This window comes from Eumetopias jubatus, unplaced genomic scaffold (genome assembly GCF_037043125.1).
Source record: "Eumetopias jubatus isolate StellerSeaLion01/CBP00866 unplaced genomic scaffold, mEumJub1_p1.0 scaffold_5, whole genome shotgun sequence".
NCBI lineage: Eukaryota > Metazoa > Chordata > Mammalia > Carnivora > Otariidae > Eumetopias > Eumetopias jubatus.
In genome coordinates, this window is record NW_028274811.1 from 143,232,103 (window position 1) to 143,252,523 (window position 20,421).

Below are 20,421 nucleotides of genomic sequence, written 5' to 3' on the forward strand. Positions count from 1 at the left end.
TCTTTGACCTAGGAGTAGTTTAGAAGATTTTTGGTTGTATTATAATCACTTACCTTTATTATTTTTGTCTTTTGAGTTTTCATATATATTTGTTCTTACATTACTAAAGTTAATCCATTGTGAGATGAAAAAGTTCTGTTGATGGGAATGTATTGTGAATTTCTTTACAATCACAAATATGATCATTTTAAGCCAGGTGAAAATAAATATGTCATCCATAGGTTATAAAATATATTGTTACATATTTTAAGCATCTAAATATTTCTCAAATGCCCCTGTCTCTACCTTACCAAATTAACCATTCATTCCACGTAATTCAGAGTTCTGCTCTTTCTTTCTTCTCTTTGAAGATTGATTGATTGATATATACTTTACAGAACTGGCTTACGTGATTGTGGAGTTGGCAAGTTCAAAATCTAGAGGGAAGACAGGTAGGCTGGAAATTAGGTTATATTGTAGTCTTAAATCCAAAATCTGCAGGGCCGGTTAGGAGTTTGGGAACTCAAGCAGGGTTTCCTTCCTTCCTTTCCTTTCCTTCGTTCGTTCGTTCGTTCGTTCGTTCCTTCCTTCCTTCCTTTTTTAAAAGATTTTATTTATTTATTTGAGAGAGAGAGTGAGCAAGAAAGAGAGAGAAAGAGCACTCACAAGTTGGGGGAGAAGCAGAGGGAGAGGGAGAAGCAGGGGGAGCGGCAGACAGAGGGAAAAGCAGGCTCCCTGCTCAGCAGGGAGCCCGATGAGGGGCTTGATCCCAGGGTCCTGGGATCAAGCCGAAGGCAGATGCTTCACTGACTGACCACCCAGGCGCCCCTCAAGCAGGGTTTCTACGTTACAGGTTTGAGTCAGAATTCCTTCTTCTTGGGAAACTTGAGTTTTTGCTCTTATGGCCTTCAGTTGATTGGATGGGGCTCACTGCTTTACTTAACATCAACTGACTATAAGTGAAAATCATAGCTACAAAATACATTCACAGCAACATCTAGACTATTTTTTTTTAAAGATTTTATTTGAGAGAGTGAGAATGAGAGAGAGAGAGAGCACATGAGAGGGGGGTAGGGTCAGAGGGAGAAGCAGACTCCCCGCCGAGCAGGGAGCCCGAAGCGGGACTCGATCCCAGGACTCCGGGATCATGACCTGAGCCGAAGGCAGTCGCTTAACCAACTGAGCCACCCAGGCGCCCAACATCTAGACTGTCTGACCAAAGAACTGGGCAACATAGTGTAGCCAAGTTGATGCGTAAAGCATCATACTCCCTCAACTAGGACAGAACCCCTAGGAAATGTTTTCTGGCTACTTTATCTTCCAAACATTAAGAGTCATTAAAACGTTAAAACATAATGAAAATTGCTTTAATTTTTTAAATATGTATTGCATGTTTCTTTTTTTATGAACATTATTCTACGGTATTTTATGTGGGTATAGCTTGTCTCTGCCTCTTTGGCTGCTATTCTGTGATATTAGTAAGTGACTTGTGGTTCCCTTGGAGCCCATTATATTTCTTCTCTCTCCTGTGCTTCACTATGTCCATTGCTGGCGGCTCACAGCAATCCAGGCAAGAAGGAAAATCAAGACCTTGTTAGGCTTCAGCCCGAGCTGTGTGGGCTTTTGTCCAGCATCACCAGGAATTTTGTTTTGGAAGTGTTTTAGGCAGCGGCTAATATTAATAAAATGCCTTTCATTTCCCCTTTTCCTATTAATCATCGTTAGCCTTAGTGAAAAAGCAAAATAGGAGGATTCTTAGCTTCCTGGAATAAAATATCATCAAACATCACCATATCGAACCCAGATTCCTAATGACCCATTTCATTTCCTAACTCTACATAAGTCATTTGTATTTGCAACTGAATCGATTTTCTTTATTTCTAACTACAATGTGCCTAAAACCTTTAGTAAGTACTTAAAGCATAGTTACCACTTAGTCAATTTTTTATAATTACCACTTCATCCTTAAATACAATAAATATTAGAATATCATTCAGCTCTTGAAAATATTATTATATATTATAGCCCCTCAAATAATTACTGTAGTGCTGGAATTTGGGCTCTGCAGTTTCTTAGATGTTTCTAGTTTACCTGAGGGTCACCCACAAATGAAGTGAAATTACTTAGACGAGAACCCCCATGAAGAGGATTTACAATTATGCACCTTTAGTGGACTTTTCAATGTTGCCACATTGCATTGTTTGCCCTTTTGACTGTATACCATTAGACATTCCACAACTTGCCACACAAATTTCTTGCTTGTTAAACTAAGACTCAACAAAGTTCGAGTTACTTTGATGACTTTGAGCAGGTTACAGCAAAAGAAAATAAAATGTCTAAAATATGACACAGTGTAAAGAAAAAGATTTTGAAGTCCATGAATGCATGTTTCATGGATGTCAAACTGTTTACAAGTTTGAAAGTAATGATAACTATGATGCTTTACATTGATATAGAACAATTTCTAACATTTATTTTGTTTTGTGACTTTAATATATCCATATAACTATTTAACTATGTATCATACATTTCTATTTTTATGAATGTTATTCGATGATATTTTAGGTGGGTGTGGCTCATCTCTGCCACAATTACAGGTAAATGATGAAAAACAATTGGAAATACCTTTTAAAGTATTGAAGTTAGAAATAATAGTAATAAAAATATAAATTTGTGGTTGCTATGTTTCTTTATTGATAGAATAAACCTAAATTCAAGACTGAACAATGAGTTTTGATCATTGCAGCACGTAGGTTTTCAAATGAATTAGAAAAAATTGATTTCAAATTTCTCAGGAAGTGACAGATAATATACTAAAGGTTACTTATATCTGACCTAAAATATGAAGTGAGTTAAAATAAAAACTTTATAGCCAGAGTCAATATAATCTCACTCACAAAATAGGTTAGTGTTTTCATGTATGATTTAATCAGAACAGCAAAGGCATAAGGTATCACATATTATCAAGGTTTTATTTTACTCAGGGTGAGACAAAATGTCAGTAATAATATTTTAAGGTACTGTGAAACATGCAAAGTCTGTCTTTTTTTCTCCCCTCCCATTTGACATCTCAAATCAGGCAACTTTTATTTTATTATTATTATTATTATTATTATTATTATTATTATTATTATTTTCAGAGAGAGAGAGAGAGAGCATGTGAGCAGGGAGGGGCAGAGGGAGAAGGAGAGAGAAAATCTTAAACAGGCTCCATGCTCAGTGTGGAGCCTAATGCAGGGCCTGATCTCATGACCCTGAGGTCAGGACCTGAGCCAAAATCAAGAGTCAGATGCTTGGGGCACCTGAGTGGCTCAGTCATTAAGCGTCTGTCTTCGGCTCAGGTCATGATCCCAGGGTCCTGGGATTGAGCCCTACATCGGGCTCCCGGCTTGACGGGGAGCCTGCTTCTCCTTCTCACACTCCCCCTGCTTGTGTTCCCTTTCTCGCTGTCTCTCTCTGCCAAATAAATAAATAAATAAAATCTTAAAAAAAAAAAAGAGTCAGATGCTTAACAGACTGAGTCACCCAGGTGCCTCTCAAATCAGGCAACTTAAGAGTGAAGGTCTTGGGTTAATGTCATTCATAATGGCCTTGGATATTCATTTCATCACTAAATAAAAATGATAACTTACTTCTGCATAATCCTTTAAAAGGTAATAAATGCTTCATGTAATTTGTCTGGTTTGGTCTACAGAAGGATCATAGGACAGTGCAGCATGGTGATCAATGGCACAACTGGTGCTGAAGTCCCTGGATTTGAACCTTCACTTGTCTTTCTCCCTTCCCTATGTGACCATGGGCAAGTAGCTCAACTGCAGTTTCCTTACCTGTAATGGGAGGATGGCCGCCTCAAAGCAGTGAGGACTGAGTTGATGGATGTGAGTTGCTTGGAGCGCCCCCTGGCTGTAGGAGGCACCACCCCAGCCCCTGCTGCCCTTGTTCTGCACAGGAGGAGCTCTATGCTCAGAGAAATTATGTGATGTGCTTTTTTCAAAGTGCTTTTTCCCTTCCTTTTTGGAAAGTTAGCTCTTCGTTGTGAAACAGAGAGAAAAGAGCTGATGAGTGCAACAAAGAACAATGAATAATTAAGGAATTGTGCTGAAGTTTAAGTCATTTTCAAGAATCATTTGTATAAGAAAAGCCTTCTGTCTTACTTACTTCTGGAATAATTTGACTTCTTACATAGCCTTGGGAGGCGTACAATTACAAAAGAGCTAATATTTAAATGCACCAGCAAAAAAGAAAGTACATTTCTATTTTCTATCTATGATATCAAAAGACTTTCCTTGATGATGGATTATTTCTGTGATGATAAGGGTATTTAATACACATAGATATATTTCTAAAGTTTTATTCTTAATTTGGTGACTATAGTTGATGTTTATTATATAAACTACTCAGATACATTTTTCCCCCCATTTCAATTCAGATATATGATGTTTGTGTTCCCTCTGAATTCGTATATTGAAATCTTAACCTCCAAGGTGTTTGGGACTATGGGAGGTGATTAGGTCATAAGGGTGGAGCCCTCATGATGGGATTAGTGTCTTTGTGAAAGAGAGGCTGCCAGCTCTCTAAGCCCTTCCACTTTTGAGAACATAGGGGCCCTCGCATCTCGGAATCAGGAATCAGGCTCTCACCAGACATTGAACCTGCGGGTGCCATGATCTGGGATTTCCAACCTCCAGAACTGTGAGAAATAAATGATAAGCCACCGTGTCTATGGTAGTTTGTTACAGCAGCCTGAATGGACTAATGCACAGAAATGAGACTTTCCCCTTCTTTTTGAGGGTTATTTTAAAATGGAATAGCTGGGTATTAGAAAATTTGAACTGCTAGTCAACTTTTCTATAAGCCTTCAAACTGACTTCAGTCATACATAGTCTGGGCAGTTTATGGTCATAATAAGAGCTTCTTTTTTGAAATATAATGACAACAGGTGGGGAAAGATTGGAAGGCAGCAAGAAGAAGGGGTGTGTGGGGGGAGTTGTCCAGTTTTATTTAAACTCTTATCTTTTTTTTTTAAAGATTTTATTTATTTATTTGAGAGAGAGAGAATGAGAGATAGAGAGCACGAGAGGGAAGGGGGTCAGAGGGAGAAGCAGACTCCCCACTGAGCAGGGAGCCCGATGCGGGACTCGATCCCAGGACTCCAGGATCATGACCCCAGCCAAAGGCAGTCGCTTCACCCACTAAACTCTTATCTTCTCAATTTCTAAATTCCTTAAAGTTTGGCTCAACTTCCTACCTGTTCTCAGTCTATGAGTATGTCTTGGCGGAAATTTTTAGTATTTTTGCGTCTTACATACTAATTAATAAATAATATATGTATATTATACACATATACATACGTATACTCCTATATGCATATATACATACACAGACCCACCCTCTGATGTGGGCTGCAGTCACCATCTTGACTGGCCCTCCGACCTGAGTGACTTCACAACTACTCTGTTTCACAGCACCCCTACTCATGCCAGGATCCGTCTTCCTTCTACGCCGATATTTGCTTTGGTATACCGGTATCCCCGCCTTTCGCAAGTTTGCTCACTCCACTTGCATTTTACAGAAGACCTGCATTAGTAACCTCCCCTCACCGCAGGTTCGCTGTCGGTAGTTTCGCATACTTGCGGTCAGCCGTGGCCCGGAAGCAGATGATCCCGCTTCTGACGCAGCGTCAGAAGGTCAGTAGTAACCTCACGCTGCGTGTCAGCGCCTGCGTCGTTTACCTCACTTCATCTCGTGGCTTGGGCGTTCGGTCCCCGCACGTCACCAGCAGAAGGGTCCGTACGGTGCGTTAATCTTTTACTGCAGTTAATCTACTGTGCCTCATTTATAAGTAAAACTTCGGGGAAAAAAACCACAGTATAGAGGTTTCGGTACTCCCTGTGGTTTCAGGCATTAACTGGGGTCTTTGAATGTATTCCCCGCAGATAAGGGGGGACTGTTGTACTTGTGTTGGCCACCTGAAAGAGATCCGAGGAGGCTTATCCCTTTCCCGGTGAGAGGTGGAAAGCGGCAACAGCGTGCAGCGTTGGTTGGTTTTGCCGCGAGCCTTGCGGAGCAGTGGGCTTGCGAGCAGGTGGCTCCTTCCCCGGGAACCACGCTCAGCGTCCTAGCCTCCGGCCGCAGGGCCTTGAACTGTGACCGTGAGCGTCTGGGCTTTGTCTCCATTTATTTTGTGTGTCTGTTAGCAAGATGTGTCCGCAGGTACCAGAAAAACCTAAAGGAGGTTACTTTTGGGGTCTGAGAATGCTCAAAGGTTTTTCCATAGAAATTACCGTAATTGCGCCTTTCCTTATGCCATTTGGGGTTAGGAAAGCTTCGCTGGAATACTCTACTTTGAGATAGCTGGGGAAACCTATAGTTGTTCCCTCATCGGAATGCTTTTCCTCTCCGTGTCGTCCTCCTTTCCTAACCCTGTGCATGGGGCTCCTGATCTCCTTCGGACTCCTCAGTCAGTCCCTACCTCGGATCTCATTTTGGCTTTGAATTATATGGGGCTTTCTACTTAACCATTCCAAACATACCCATCTTTCCCCTTCACTCACACTGAAGCCTAGGTCAGTGAAGACCACAAATGTACTACCACTATGTTAAATACTTAGTGATTATTACCTGAAAGAATAAATTTCATCCAGGCCATTTCAGATGATGATGCAAAGGAAACGACTTTGAATCAGGATAATTTTAGCCTTGTAATCTATTAACTACAACCTATCTTTTGACTTTAACCATCCAGCCACCCACCTACCTATCTTTTCTCCTATGTGTCTGAAAGGCACTGAAACCTCTCGTTTGACACCTTATGTGAAATCCCGCGTCCAGATGTGCTCACATTTATAACTACTTTTTTGATATCATTCTTTACTTATTATCGCATTGTCTCATTGGACTGTAGCTCCATGAAGGTAGAGATAATGGGTATTTTATTCACTATTGTGTTGCTCATATCTACCAGAACAAAGGAAAGAAGGAAGACAGGAAGGAAGGCAAGCAAGCAGAAAGAAAAGAATGAGAAATCTCCAGTCTGCTGCTAAAGCTTCAAAGGCTGTTAGTCCCCTTAGCTGTATGATTTGATTTTTCTTTGTAGGCTGCACTAATATTTCCAAACAAAATTGCTTTTAAAATTTAACACCAAGAGCAATTTCCATTTCAAAATTGTGCCAGTTATTGAAAATGTCTTCAGTGGTGTTACAAATGGTCTTGAAGCTTCCCCGAATGTGCTAGGCATTTAGTAATGGGTGTCTGTGACTGTTTTCTAAAAATTGCTTATCTAGTTACCTCTAAACAAAAAAAGGAAGGGGGGGGAAGGCCTGGAGAAGTAATCATCATTTTGTGTGTAAAATAAGTGGAGCAAATAGCTCTATAAAATAATATTTTTCAAAGAGCCTTTTTGTTTTGTTTAATATTCCAGAACCTTCCAACTGAGAATTAAAAGAAACTGCCATAGTGAGGAAAGTTGGGTAAAATTATTTCAGGACCAAATCACAAATGCAGGAAAAGGAAATGGAGGAGATCCATAGACATATACGTTCTAAACAAGGAAGTATGCATAGATAGCAAACTCTTATTCTGGTCTAGAATGAGACAGGTTCCTCCCAAGGCAATCGTCAAACAGAAGGTTTACCCAGGTCTGCTGGAAACAACTTTCCATTATCACTGTCCAGAGTATCCAGAAACATTTATTGTGAAATGTTTCTTCTAATTCTTATGATCTGTGAAATCAGACAGATTTCCTCACTTCTGTTAAAGAAGTTTTCCTCTACTCCTGGATGCTGGGAGATGATTCAGCTATGCTAGTGTTTGTTCTACCCACAAGGTCTTGCAGGTAACCCTTTTAGCTGGGCCTCTCAACTTGGAGTGGGGAGCTCTTTAAACATCAGAGTCAAAGCTTCACCCCCTAGACAGTCTGTTTCAATAATTCTAGAGTGGGGATCCAGGAATTTGTTTTGATTTTGTTTTATTTTTAAGGTTCCATAAGTGATTTAGTTGGATCACCCCAGGTAAACCTTATATGGAAAACATAGCACTATGGTCCTTAGCCCTTGAGAGAAGCTGTATATACCTAGGCTTTATTGGTCCGGTTATATCAGCAGAGACTTAAACTATTTAGTGTACTTGCCGTTTCTTCTTGGAGTAAAAAAAAATACCTCCCTCCTTCCCTATTTTCCAGTGTAGTCTTTCTTTCTTTCTCCCCTTCCCCAGAGCCCTGTGTCCGTTCATCTCACAAATCTCAGATATTTTAACTTTACTAAGCAGTCTGATCACCCCAGTTCCTCTGATTTTGTTCAGTACATTTCCCTGTGCATCTCATCTTGACATCTTTTCCCTTTCTAATAGCTCTCAACCTCCAATAAGTTCCCCTTTTTCCTCAACTGATTTGCCTCCAGGACCACCAGCCTTCATGGTCTGAGAGCCGTGATTTCACAGTGTTTCTGTCCTTCATGGCATTGTGTTTCCTTGAATCCATGTTTTCCTGCTTTTAAATCCATTTACATTTTCTCATTAGGGAGGACACTATGAACTCTCTATCACTTTGAGTTGGGTAGGGGAGTGTGATAATGAAGGCTGTTAGAGATAAATATTTCCCTCTGTCTTTGCTAATAATCCTCCTAAAACTGTGCTTCCTACATCTGGTTATGATGGTTTCTCTGTGATGGTCTAATCAGAGGTCAGAAACCATTCTCGATGGTTAAACAGAAGTTTAATTTAGGGAATTTGTTCTTGGGTAGTGGAAGATCTGAGAAGCCAAGTGGGGGTGGTTGATGCATCAAAAAGATTAGCGACAGCAGGGATCTGTGCTCACTCATAAGGCTGGAGAGACAGTGGGAGGCAGTGGTATGACCAGAACTTGGGACCCAGGCTCACCCTCAGGGAGTGAGAACCATGGCCAGGACATGGTGAATCTGGAGTGACAGGGAAGACACAGCCACGCTGAGGGTGCTGCATGAAGCCGAGCAAGAGAGGGAGAAATTCCTGAGTTCTCTCCTCCTGCACTTCCAGGCTTTGGCCAGTGTCTCTCCCTGGCTGCAGTTATGTGGAATCCAGATGCCAAGGGAATCTTGGGAGTGCAATTTCTTAGAAAAAGAGTGGAAAATGGATTTTACAGCAAGAGACATAAAACTGGCACAGTTTCTGTAGAGGATGATCTCATACAATGTATGAAGTCTCGCTTTTCTATCCAAGAAATAGTTTTCGTATCAAGGTACTTGATTCTATGCCAGTAGATAAATGAGGGACTAGAGAATAATAAAACCGAAAGGTAGCTGAAATGACACCAAAGAATAGAGACCTGTAGCTAAGTTCTTACTTCTTCCTCTGTGGTGCAGGACAGAGGCCTATGTCTGTCCCTCTTACAGCTATCAGGGCCCCTGTCATCATCCTGCAGTAAGGGGAGCAGGCCTGGGGCTGTGGGGAGGGAGAGTGTGGTGGTCACCACAAGTTTTTAACTTCCAGAGGGAGCAGCACCTGGAGGACAACTCGAGGCAAAGCAGGAAGCAGCAAACTTTCTTGGGAAACTGGAGGCAGACTGTGAGTCCCTGTTCCCTGTTCTCCAGCCCAGTCCTCCTGCTTCAAGCCTATGAAAAGGGAGCTGAGTGTGTAAATCCCAGCTAGCCACAGAAGCCAGAATGGTCCCCTAAAGATATTTACGTGGGAACTAACAAAGGGCACCCAAGAACACTAGACTGCAGAAGGGACCAGACCCACTGAGATGATGCAGACCCCAGGAAGAGCTAAGACAGGCTGTCTCACTCACACACACACACACACACACACACACACACACACAGCAGCTGTGTTTGATGCAGTTTACTTTTTCGACCCAATGTAATAATGCAGTATCACTGTTTCACACTAGTGACTCATCACCCTTTCTACTTTCTTGCCTGCCTTTCTATTTTCAGCCCTTTCCAACTTGGCTTTGGTCAGTCCTGCCTCTGAAAAAGTCCTCTCAGCATGACCTGCTCACTGCCAAATCCAGTGGTTAACTTTTCTCTGGTCAGTTATTTCAGTTGACTGTTGAGCAGCGTTGAAACTGCTGAACATTCTTCATCTTTGAAACTTTCTAACTTTCATTTGAGATAATGTATGCTTTTTTTCCTCCTAATTTTTGGCTACTCTTCCCTGTTTTATTTCTCTAATTCCCTGTTTATCCTAAATAGCTGTGTTCCCGGGGATTCCAAAATTGGGCTCCAGCCTCCTCCCAATCCACCGCTCTCTTCTCTTGATAAGTGCTCGCTGGATGTTCTCACGTATGCATTTAACTCTAGTCCGTATCCTCCCGACTCACATCTCCTTCTTTAGACTAGAAGTACTTCCTGAACATCAGGCCTGATTTTCCATTTGTCTACACCTGGATGTTGTACCTCAAAGGCAGCACATCCTAAACCAAACCTCTTATTTTCCTTCCTTGAGCAAATTCATGCCTCAAAAAAGTTAACAGTAGCATGTTAACTAGAACATCTACTGGTATCTCTGTCTTCCTCCAAGTTGGATTAGCAACCGCCCTCTGTGCTACTGTAACATGAAATGTATTACTTTCAATACTTAACTGCAGTGAATTCTGAATTCTGATTTGTCTCTTATCTTCTTTTATCAGACTAAGTTTATCAGAAGCAGGGACTGTTTATTATTCATCTCTGAATCCCCAGGGCCCAACTCACTGCACAGCTGAGTCTCATCATCCCCTTCCTTCTCAAATACCCTGATCGCCCTCCAAAAGAAAATTACACAATTTGTACAGTTTTTACAAAGAGTCACTTGTTTGGAGGATTCATGTTACTTTTCATCTTCTTAACTGTGTTTAGAGCAGTTGTTTATGTTTGCTAATTCATTTTAGAGAGTTTGGACATAGCTATTTTATTTCCGGCTGCCTGAGGATATGAATTCCAGCCACTTAAGAAATGTGCAGGTTTTGAGCCCCAAGACATCAATTTATCGAGACTATGAAGTTCATTGTAATGGGGTTGTACATGTCACCTATACTATATTTTTATAATGTTGATGTAGAGGAGAAGTAATAACCTTTGACAGTTTTTTGGTTGTTTACCCCAGAGTTTCAGAGATAGATCTTTGACTTCAGCTTTGTTGATTTTTTGAGGGTAAATTTTTATTAACACTTTTTGGAGTGCTTGAAGGAGGATAGTTAATTACAAAAATTTCTGAAGATATTTTCTTAATTTAAAATTGGTGAGTTTGTATATATATAATCTCAGTATTTCCCCAAGGACTTGACACACTTAATTTAAACTTACTCTTAGTTATATTTTAAGTCTAAAATTTGGATGAATGAAATAACTGAAAAATCAAGTTTAGGTGAAACTTCATAGATTGAGTTTTAGCCTTGGTTTCTTAGAAAATAACTCTGAGGCAAGGATTTAAAGTATTCATGTATTACTTGGGAGGTGCAACCCTAAGGCAGTGAGAGTGAGGGAAAGTAAGCAAAGATGTGAAGGGGTGCATTACCAAACCAGCTGCTGCATCATGAAATGCTGTGAAAAGACACAGCTGGCCCTACAGGTGCATTTCCTCAGCGCCAGAAGACAAAGAAACCTATGTGAACACTTTGGAGAAAGGAAATCACACTAGAAAGTTTCATCCAAAGAGCATGGTGTCCATGATGGGGTAGGATTTTGTTCCCTCCTGTTTCCTTTGGACCACTGCTCAAAGTTCACAGAGAGTTAATTTCCCTGTACTGTGGGTTGCGTTATTCAACTCTGCCTGTGGCAATTAAGGATGTCAAAGTCCATCCTGTGAGATGGCATTTCTTTTATTTTCCTATTTTGTACAAGCTATATATACATCACCAGTGGCCTCATCTAAGCCATGTTGTTTGAGTTCTGGAAGCAGGCTGGAGGCACACACTTCAGCCAAGGCTGATGGGCCAAGCTCCTGGTGGTAATAAAAGGCAAAGGACTGGTTGGCCCGAAGGAGAGTCCAGGAGGCAGGAGATGAACACATAACTTGAGGAAGTGGCTGAAATTGTGTCTAATAGAACTGCTGACTCAAAACTCTCCCCTTCCAAGTTTACAGAAAGGGAAGGGGAGCCGAATACTTCAATACAGAAGTTGCATCAATCATATACAAGTTGCCAGGAATAAGTCATCACAGGTTTTTTTTAATTGAGATATGATTGACGTATGATGTATTAGTTTCTGAATAACATAATGATTTGTTACATGTATATATATAGTGAAATGATCATCACAATAAGTCTTGTTAACATCCATCGGCACAGAGTTACAGTTTGTGTGTGTGTGTTAATGAGAACTTTTAAGATTTACTCTCATCAGTTTCAAAGATATAATACAACATTATTAACTACAGTCACCATCCTCACAGATATTTTGACCTGGGGTAAAAAGCTTTGAAAGCTACAGTGTCCTCATACCCCACCAGGTCCTCCCCCCTCTTTTTTTTTTTTTTTTTTTTAACTCTGGGTTATTATGCTTGGAGAAGTCTGGGCTATCCTTTGACAGGAGATGACTCAGTGGAATACCTCCGTGACTCTTTGGATGAAACTTTCTAGTGTGATTTCCTTTCTCCAAAGTGTTTTAAGAGAATCTAGGTATCTTGCCACTGGCTTCTACTCTCATAAATATAGGAAACTGGAAAAATTATCAAAGTATAGTTTTTCAGTCATAAGAGTCATGCGTAGGAGAGCATTATTCTGAGGACTTCTGATTCTGCTACTTTGCTGAGCTTGAAGTATTGTTTTTAGAGAAATATATGTTCTGGCCCTGAGTGAACTTCAGATTTTCTGTTTGTCTTTGGTTGGAAAACAGAACTAATAGGAGGTTTTATTTTCATTGGACATTTTGGGAACAGCGTCACCATGGGTAGCTCTCCACAGAGTCACACATAGTTAGCTGGTTCATATGGTGAATTCAAGAATAAGCAATCAAAACTTTGGCTAGAACCACTCGTCCAGCCCTGTTCTCCATGTTTGGACTTTGGACACTGACTCCAAGCCTGACTAAGCCTGAGTCAAGGTGTTGGTACTCCTGACAACACCCTTCTTCTGTGGTTAACGTTGCACCACTGGAAGGTATTTTTGAGAATCTTTCCACAAGGTCCGGGAATCCTCTTCCTCTTAACTTTGATCTCTAAACCATTATAATAATCATCTTCTAATAGTTTATTACCTTTGAATTTTCCTCTCTGAATTGCACTTCTATTCTTTGACTGAAAGAAGAGGTATCTAACCTGAGTCTAAAACTGGGCGGGGAGTGCTCCATACTGTGGGGTAGCTTATGTCCCTCAGGTAACTCAGCAACTCGCTGTCGGTTCCCACAGTGTTGCTGCCTTTCAGCAACTGCCTTTGGGAATCTTTCCCCTGGAATTCCAAATGATCGTTTGTGAACAAGAACAGCTGCGTGGAGTTGGTTGATGGACTTCCTGTGGCATTCCAGTCTACTTAGAAATAGCCAATAAGTGAGAGTTCTTTTTATTTCCCTGTTTGTACAGTCTGTATCACTAGTGGCTTCAGCCATATGGCTTGAATCCTGAGATGTACATCTCACCATCTTTAAAGTCAATGCAGAGTAATATTTTCCCAATATCTTGCTGACAAGGGGCAAGGTTTGATACAACAGCTTTCTTACCTTTCCTCCTGAAAAGATAGACTAGTGCTACAAATTGTTGTCCAGCTTGACAGAAATCAATGAAATGCATTACTAGATATTCACATTTTACCCAATAATGTGAAAAAGCAAATAAATAAAAGTCTATTCAATTTTGTAAGTGCTTTGCAAACTCTGTCTTGAAAGAAAGATAAAAAGAGGATGGCTTTGATGATTTAAAATTCATTAGGGTGTTTCAGTCCAGGTTAGTTCATGGTTTATCATGGAGATTTCAGTTACCTTTACAGTGAATAGCTGAAAATTGTGCCATACTCTTAGCCTTTGTAAAAGAGTGAATAGTTTGGTTTTATTGGACATTCCTCTAATATTAGTCTATTTTCTGGCAAGTGTTTTGCTAAGTATTGTGGGGGTTAGAAGGACTTGCTATCTGCCTTATAGGGGTAATATTCAGTGTGAGAGAGAATGGATGGATGATATAAAGCTGATGATGTGCCATTAGGGATGATTAGGCTTGGACACCATAGCAATTATGAATGGACATGGCTTCGCCCTCATTTATTGTTTTCAGCTTATTGAGATATAATTGACTTATAGCATTGTGTAAGTTTAAGGTATACAATGTGTTGATTTGATACTTATATTTTGTGACATAGTTACCACCGTAGTGCTAGCTAACATGTTCATCCAACCCATAATTATTATTTCTTTTTTTGTAGTGAGAACCTTGAAGATCTACTCTCTTAGCGCCTTTCAAGTATCTAATACAACATTATTAACTATAATCACCATGTTGTACATTAAATCCCTAGAACTTACTCATTTTATAATTAGAAGTTTGTGCCTTTTGACCACAATCTTCCCTTTACCTTCATTCCCCAGCCCCTGTAACCACCGTTTTACTCTGTTTTTATGAATTCTCCTTTCTTAGATTCTACATATAAGTGATATCATACAGTATTTGTCTTTCTCTGTCAGATTTATTTCACTCAGCATAATGCCCTCAAGTTTCATCCATGTTGTTGCAAATGGCAGGATTTCCTTCTCATGGCTGAGTAATATTTCTCTGTGTATGTGTGTGTATATATATACATGTATTATTATATATTTATATATATTACAGAATTGTCTGTCTATGTAGTACATGTTGTTTATCCCTTCATCTGTTGACAGACACTTAAATTGTTTCCATATCTTGGCTATTGTGAATAATGCAAGAAACATGAGAGTGCAGATATCTGTTCCAGATCCTGTTTTCATTTCCTTTGGATATGTAAGCAGGAGTGGGATTGCTGGATCATGCATTGCCCTTATTTATTTATTTATTTATTTTCATTTTCTCGAGTTTTTATTTAAATTCCAGTTAGTTAACGTACAGTGTAATGTTAGTTTCAGGAGTACAATATAGTGCTTCAACCCTTCCGAACAACACCCAGTGCTCATTGCATTGCTCTAAATTTAGATCTTGAAGGATTCTCCACTGATTTTCTCATTTGGCTAAAGTCGTACAGTAAAATAGTAAACCATTGTCTTAATTAAAAGATAAGTGCTCTCAGCGCTATCTCATAAAGTAGTCATGTACTTGAAAACACAGAAATTATAATGAGTGAATAAATGACTAAGTCAATGAATAATTCATACTTTTCTATTAAGATCATGGCTTCTAAACCTTACCTAGATGTTTGAATGTTGAAAGACCCTCTTTAGGTCAATTCTTTTTCTTTTTCTTTTTTTTTTTTTAAAGATTTTATTTATTTATTGGACAGAGAGAGACAGCGAGAGCAGGAACACAAGCAGGGGGAGTGGGAGAGGGAGAAGCAGGCTTCCTGCTGAGCAGGGAGCCCGATGTGGGACTCGATCCCAGGACCCTGGGATCATGACCTGAGCCGAAGGCAGACGCTTAACGACTGAGCCACCCAGGCGCCCAGGTCAATTCTTTTTCTATTCCTGCAAAATGCACTCATGTTTTCACAAGCAAACTTCAGAGTATAGTTTTTGCTATTGATTTAGTTTTATTAGCTTTTTTCCCCCCATGGGAAATTTAGGGTCTGTGGGGGATTATTTAGGGTCTTCTGTCAGCACACAATATTTAAAGTACAGTTTGACTTTCATCGGGTCATTTCCAGTTCATCCTTATTCATCCTTATTATCTTTTACTTGGCTTCTATTCTTGACTCTATTATCAGTTCCCCACTTCATTTTTCACTATTTTTGGTTCTTGGATCTATGGTAGAATGCTTTCTGTCTATTTCTAATACAAAAACAAATCCTGAGGTTTCCCCCTCCTCTCCAAAGAGTCTTTGCTACTTGGAACTACATTGAAATATTTAAAGGCAACAATTACTAATTAAGTGAAAATTTAAAATTTCCTAGAGATAAAGCAGCTGCAGGAGCACCCCAGAGCTGGTTCATGAATTGGCACCACTCAGCCTGCTCTCCTGCCAGCCCTATATACTGGGAGTGTACGGAGAGGAATCAGAATGACTTGGTGCTTCCAAGAAATACGTGAAATTACAGATTCAAGATGAAGCAAGAAGACAGTTTGTAGGTGTAGTGGACTAAATTGTTGCTGGTGTTCATCGAATATAAATGGCTGGGGCTCCAGGTGAAACAGCTTTTTTTTTTTTTTTGGTAGAAATGATTATTGGGATTTTTAAGACACCTTTGGGTATACATAGTAGATGCTTTTGAGTGGTGGCATTATGGGTGTTCTTTTTTTTTTTTCTTTTTGTTAATCTGAATATTCTGGAATGAAATGCATTGTTTTTATAATAAGAGAAAGTAACACTTTAAATTACAAAACAAAAGCAGTAGGTAAGTTTAAAATATAAATTTTATCAGATATGTCTGCTCTATTCAGCAAAGATTGTATAATTTTTTTAATTGTGCAAATTGGGGGATAATTAATGTTGTCAACCACTAGTTTGTGTTTCTTTTTCTATGACCTTTGTTTAAACTGTTTGTTCATCCTTTCATGTTGTATATTATAATTTTTAAAAATTAAGGTATTTCTAATAAAAATTTCAAAGAGAAGGAATAAACAGTGACTAGAAGTTGAAAAAGAGGAGTAGGAAATAATGGTATGAAATGACGCAGAGGGAAAAAAAAAAGAAATGACGTGAAGCATTGCAGAACTTCCCTATGATGCCCTAAAAATTTAGCAGTTTATGGAAAACAGGTTCTCAGGGAATGTACATTTTCTATAAAGCCATCATTTTAAACTATTCTTTTGATCTATTTAATTTGTTCAACTGTTTTTTAGGGCTTTATATGTATTTTTTTTAATTTGAGTATAGTTGACACACAATTTTACAGTAGTTTTAGGTGTACAACTTAGTGATTTGACAAGTTTATACATTATGCTCTGGTCACCACAAGTATAGTCACCATCTGTCCCATTACATAGTTATTACAATATCAGTGACTATTCCTTATACTCTGCTTTTTATTCCCGTGACTTACTCATTCCATAACTGGAGACCTGACTCTCCCTCTCCCTTTCACCCATTTTGCTCAACGCCCCACCCTTCTCCCCTCTGGCAACCATCAGTTTGTCTCTGTTATTTATAATTCTGATTCTGCTTTTTGTTTGTTTATTCATTTTTTTTAAAGATTCTATTTATGAGTAGAATCATATGGTATTTATCTTTCTCAGTATAACTTGTTTCACTTAGCATAATATCTTCTAGGTGCATTCATGTTGTTGCACATGGCATGATCTCATCCTTTCTTATGGCCATGCACTATTCCATTTTGTGTGTGTATGGTATGTGTGTGTATGTATATGTGTATATATATCTGTTTGTCTGTTGGTGGACACTTAATCTGCTTCCATGTCTTGGCTATTGTAAATAATGTTGCAGTAAACATAGGTGTGCATATCTTTTCAAGTTAGCGTTTTCCCTGGTAAATACCCAATAGTGGTATTACTGGATCATACAGTATGTCTATTTTTAATTTTTCTGAGCAGCTCATACTGTTTCCCACAATGGCTGTACCAGATTACATTCCCACCAACAGTGCAAGAGGGTTCCTTTCTCTCCACAACCTCACCAACACTTGTTGTTTCTTGACTTGATTTTAGTCATTCTAATGGGTGTGAGGTGATATCTCATTCTGGTTTTGATTTGCATTTCCTTGATGGTTAGGGATGTTGAGCATCTTTTCATGGATCTGTTGGCCTTCTGTACGTCTTCTTTGGAAAAATGTCTATTCAGGTCCTCTGCCCATTTTTTAATAAGATTGCTTGTGTTTTTGGTGTTGAGTTGTACAAGTTCTTTATACATTTTGGCTATTAACCCTTTATTGGATATATCATTTGCAAATATTTTCTCCAATTCATTAGGTTGTCTTTTTGTTTTTTTGATGGTTTCCTTTGCTGTGCAAAAACTTTGTGTTTTGATGTGGTCCAATAGTTTATTTTTGCTTTTGTTTCCCTTGCCTTAGGAGATTTATCTTGAAAAATGTTGCTACAGCTGATATCAGAGAAACACAGCTGCCTGTGTTCTCTTCTAGGGTTTTTATAGCATCAAGTTTCACATTTAGGTCTTTAATCCATTTTGAATTTATTTTTGTATATGGTGTTAGAAAGTAGTCCAGTTTCATTCTTTTACATGTAGCTGTCCAGTATTCTGAGCACCACTATTGAAAAGACTGTCTTTTCCCCATGCTATATTCTTGCCTTCTTTGTCATAGATTAATGGATCATATGAATATGAGTTTATTTCTGGGCTCTCTATTCTGTTCTATTGATCTGTGTCTATTTTTATGCCATTATCACATTGTTTTGATTACTACAGCTTTGTATTAATATCTTGAAATCTGGAATTGTGATACCTCTAGGTTTGTTCTTCTTTTTTAGGATTGCTTTGGCTATTCTGGGTCTTCTGTGGTTCCATACAAATTTTAGTATTATTTGTTGTAATTTTGTGTTATTATCTGTATGATCCACTGGTATTTTGATAGAGATTGCATTGAATCTGTAGATTGCTTTGGGTAATATGGACATTTTGACAATATAAGTCCTTCTGATCCATGAGCAGGGAATATCTTTCCATTTGTTTGTGTCATCTTCAATTTATTTCATCAGTGTTTTATAGTTTTCAGAGTACAGGTCTTACACCTCTTTGGTTAAGTGTATTCCTAGGTATTTTATTCTTCTTGGTGCAGTTGTAAATTACATTGTTTTTTAAAAGTTTCTCCTTCTGCGACTTTGTTGTTAGTGAATAGAAATGCTACCAATTTGGGGGTATCAATTTTTTATCCTGCAACTTTACTGGATTCATTTATTACTTCTAGTAGTTTTTTGGTGGAATCTTTGGATTTTCTATGTATAGTATTATGTCATCTGTGAATAGTAGTGACTGTTTAACTTCTTTACCAACATGGATACCGCTTATATCTTTTTCTTGTCTGATTGCTGTGGCTATAACTTCTAGTACTATGTTGAATAAAAGTGGTGAGAGTGGACATCCTTGTCTTGTTCTTGAACTTAGATGGAAAGCTGTCAGTTTTTCACTATTGAGGATGATGTTAGCTGTGGGTTTTCCATATGTGGCCTTTATTATGTTGAAGTATACTCCCTCTAATCCTGTTTTATTGAGAGTTTTTATTGTACATGGATGTTGTATTTTCTCATATTCTTTTTTTGCATCCATTGAGATGATCATATGATTTATTCTTCATTTTGATGTGGTTATGACATTGATTGATTTGCAAATATTGAACCATCCTTCCGTCCCAGGAATAAATACCACCTGATCACGGTGAATGATCTTTTTAATGTTTTGTTGTATGCAGTTTGCTAATATTTTGTTGAGGCTTTTTGTGTCTGTGTTCATCAGGGATATTGGTCTGTAGTACTCTTCTTTGTGGTATCTTTGTCTAGTTTTGGTATCAGGGTAATGCTGACTTTGTACGATGTATTTGGAAGCTTTTCTTCCTCTTCTATTTTTTTTGGAATTGTTTGAGAAGAATAGGTATTAACTCTTCCTTAAATGTCTGCTAGAATTCATTAGTGCATCCGTCTGGTCCTGGACTTTTTTTTTTTTTTTTTGGTAGTTTTTTGATTACTGATTCAATTTCATTACTTGTAATTGGTCTGTTCAGATTTTCTATTACTTCTTGGTTCAGTTTTGGAAGATTGTATGTGTCTAGGAATTTATCCATTTCCTCAAGGTTGCCCAGTTTGTTGGCATATAATTTTTCATAGTATGCTCTTATAATCCTTTGTATTTCTGTGGTGTCAGTTGTTACTTCTCTCTTGTTTCTGATTTTATTTATTTGGGTCTTTTCTTTTTCTTGAAGAGTCTGGCTAAAGGTTTGTCAATTTTCTTTATCTTTTCAAAGAACCAACTCTTGGTTTCATTGTTTTTTTTTTTTTTCTATTTTTTTAAGTCTCTACATTATTTATTTTTGCTCTGATCTTTATTATTTTCTTTCTTCTACTCACCTTGGGCTTTATGTGTTCTTTTTCTAGTTTCTTTAGGTGTAAGTTTTGATCATTTATTTGAGTTTTTCCTTGTTTCTTGAGGTATTGCTGTATACTTCCCTCTTAGAACTCTTTTCACTGTGTCCCAGAGATTTTGGGCCATTGTGTTTACATTTTCATTTGTCTCCATGGGTTTTCAAATTTTTTGTTTGGTTTCTTTATTGACCCATTGGTTGTTTAGTAGCATGTTGTTTAGTTACCACATGTTTATGTTTTTTCCATTTTTTTGTGTGATTTATTTCTAGTTCCATACCATTGTGGTTAGAAAACTTGCATGGTATGATTTCAGTCTTCTTAAATTCATTGAGCCTTGTTTCATGTCCTAATCTGTGATTAATTCGGGAGAATATTCTATGCGTACTTGAA